The sequence below is a fragment of the Tinamus guttatus genome, unplaced genomic scaffold (assembly GCF_059628265.1).
Source record: "Tinamus guttatus ecotype Peru unplaced genomic scaffold, ASM5962826v1 Tinamus_guttatus_pri_ptg000529l, whole genome shotgun sequence".
NCBI classification, from domain to species: domain Eukaryota; kingdom Metazoa; phylum Chordata; class Aves; order Tinamiformes; family Tinamidae; genus Tinamus; species Tinamus guttatus.
In genome coordinates this window covers 117237-120500 of record NW_028289063.1, presented here as the reverse complement: position 1 = coordinate 120500, position 3264 = coordinate 117237, and positions in this window count along the sequence as shown.

Here is a 3264-nt window from a genome sequence, read left to right as displayed (position 1 = left end):
CCACCCTGTCACACTGTTCCCCAGGACCTTTTCTACAAGCAAGAGGAGCTGCAGGAAGTGAAGAAGAGGACCAGGACGCTCCCAGGCTCTGCTTGGACCCAGGTGAGCAGGTGCCTCTCCAGGGTGGAGGTGACAGGGTGCCCGGGGGTCCTGCTGCAGCCTTGGGTGTTGTGGGTGCCGCAGGAGGAGCTGGGGGCAGTACCCAGGATGCTCCCTCACGTGCCAGGGTGCCCGGAGGGTCCTGCTGCAGCCTTGGGTGTTGTGGGTGCCGCAGGAGGAGCTGGGGGCAGTACCCAGGATGCTCTCCCACGTGCCAGGGTGCCAGGTCCTAGAGTTGTCCCCAGGATGTCCCCAGCGGTGCTGGGTCCCCAGGGTGCCCCTGCCTCTGCCCTGACCTACCCCCTCTCCGCAACAGCAGCCCAACATCAAGCAGAAATTGTTGGCCTTGCTGCGACACTTCAAAGTGTTGGGTGAGGTAGGGTGTCCCCCCAGGCACCCATGGGTGGCCCTGGGCCCCCAGGCTCCCTGTGGAAAATGGGGCTCTGCAGATGGTCCCAAACATCCCCCAGCTCCCTCTACTCCCAATATTGAGGTGTCCCCAACCTCTCCCAGACACCCCTGGTATTGGGGTGAATCCACCTCCCTTCACCCCCACAGTATTTAGTTCCCCCAATGTTTCCCAGACCCTGCCCAGGATTGGGGTGCCCCAAGCTACATTTTCAGCCAATATTGGGGTGTCCCAGTTCCTCCCCAGGATTGCAGTGCCCCCAAAATCCCTTCACCCCCAATACTGAGGTGCCCCAATCCCTTCACATCTAATATTGGGTGCCCTAGGACCCCCAGCACCTTTTAATATAGATATTGGGATGCTCATCTCCCCCCCAGTATGAGGTTCCCCTTTATCCAACATTCTGGGGTACCCCAGACTCCCCTCACTATTGAGGTGCCTCCCATCTGCCTCCCCCCAGTACTGGGGTGCCCCAGGATCTCTAAGTGCTGGGCTGCCCTCTAATGCCTTCCCCCCATATTGGGGTAGCTCAGACTCCCCCAGTATCGGGGTTCCCCCAGCTCCCTTTAACCCAATAGAAGGGTGAGACCCTCCCATAATGGAGTTCCCCAGGTTCCATCTCCTGATATGGGAGGGAATTGCCCCACTTCCCACTCAGGTTTGGGTTGCTCCCAAATCCCTTCATCCACAATTTTGGGCTACCCTGGGCCACCTCTGTAATGGGATGCCACCAGAAACCTTCATCCCTAATATTAGGAGTCCCCAGAGACCCCAATATTGTTGCCAGACCCCCCCCAGTCCTGGTGGTTCCCACAACTCTTTTCAGCCCTGTCCTGGGTTACCGCAGGGCCCTCCAGTTTGGAGGGTGCCCCCCAGGTCCCTTTCCTCTCAGTTGTGGGGTGCCACAGACCCCCCCAGCATTGGTGATTCCCCCCCACTCTGTACACCCCTAGTGTTAGGGTGTCCCCAACTTCTGCCAGGCTCCTCCTAATATGGATCTGCCCCCTGCTCCATTTACACTGGATATTGGGGTGTCCCAGAGCCCTCCCCAGTATTGGGGGTGCCCCAGACTCCCTTCAGCCCAGGTATTGTTGGGCCCCAGCTACTTGCACGGCCAATACTGAGGTGCCCCCGACATCTCCCAGACCCCTCCCTGTAGTGCAGGTGCCCACAGCTCCCTTCACCCAAAACACTGGGGTGCCCCAGATCCCCCCAACATTGGGGTGCCCAAAGCACCCCTGGCTGCCAGTATTGGGGTCCCCTGGAATCCCCCAGTATTGGGGATGCTCCCAGCTGCCTTCACTCAAAAGTTGGGGTGCCCTGACCCTTTTGCCAAGTATGTGGGTGCCCCAAATCCCCCCCCCAACATATTGGAGTCACTCCTATTTTTTTGAGACCCTACCCAATATTTCTCCCTCAAAACAAACAAACAAACAATATTGGGGTGCCCTAGAGAATTTCACCCATAATATTGGGGTATTCTGGACTCACCACCCCAGGTTTGGGTGCCCCCAGCTCCCTTTTCTCCCCAAATGCAGATGCGTAATTTCCCCCCCCCATATTGGGGTGTCCCAACTGACTGCCCTAACCCCCCAGTGACCTTTCCCTGCACAGGCTGCAGGAGGACCATAAAAAGCTCATGGATTCTGGAGGAATCCCCAAAAAGTTGAAGCCCCAAGTGAAAAGCAGCCAAGAGGAGCTGACATCAGCCAGGTAAGGGGCAAGCTGGGGTGGAGGGTGCCAGGCAACCGAGGCTGGGGTTTGGGGTAGAGGGGGGATATGGGTTGAGTTGGGGTCCTTGGCTCCTGAGGGGTGGGGACATTGGGGTTGCAGGAGGATTTTGGAGCCCCTAAAGTGGGATTTGGGGTCCCCGAGTGGATGAGGGATTTTGGAGTGCAGGAGAAAGGGAGGAAACTGGGTTCCCAAGAAGGCTTGAGGGTCCCTGTCGAGGAAGCAAGAAGGGATCTGTGGAGTTGGGGGGATTTTGCATCTCAGGACAGGGGTCATCTCAGGCCCCTGTGTGTCCTGAGTGGTGCCCTCGTTGCCCCAGAGCTGCCAGCGCAGGACAGAGGTGCTCCAGGCGGTGGAGGTGGTGGTGGTGGGTGCACAGGGGGGCACAGCCCCCTGTTGCCTTGTTTCCTGCGGCGGCTGCTGCTGGGCACCCGCCGTGCCGAGTGGCCGGGCTGTCTGCGCTGCCTCCTCGTGCTGCAGGTGCGTCACCTTGGTCGGGGACAGTGCAGGGACGCGGGGGGACACAAGGCATTGGGGGCCACGGGATATTGGGTGGACACCTGGGGCATGAGGGACACATGGGAGATTGGGCACAGATGGCATCAGGGACACAGGGGGCATGTGGGATTAGGGATACAGAGGACAGGGGAGGGAAACATAGAGAACCGAGGACATGTGTGGCATGAAGAACGCAGGACATGAGGAACACATCAGGACCTCGAGGGGACAGGGGCATAGAAGGCACACAAGCCTTTGGGGACACATGGGGCATTGGAGGAACATGGGGAATCAGAGGGGTTACAGGAGATCAGGGAACACGCAGGGCATTGGGGGATGCAGAAGGAAATGGAGATTAGAGGACATTGGGGGACACAGGACATGCAGGGACACATTGTCAGGACCAGGACATCAGGGGACACAGAAAATTAAGGACATATGGATATGAGGCACAGAGCACATTAGGGACACACAGGAAAGAGGGGGAATTTGAGGCATAAAGGACACACGGGACACTGGAGAAACAT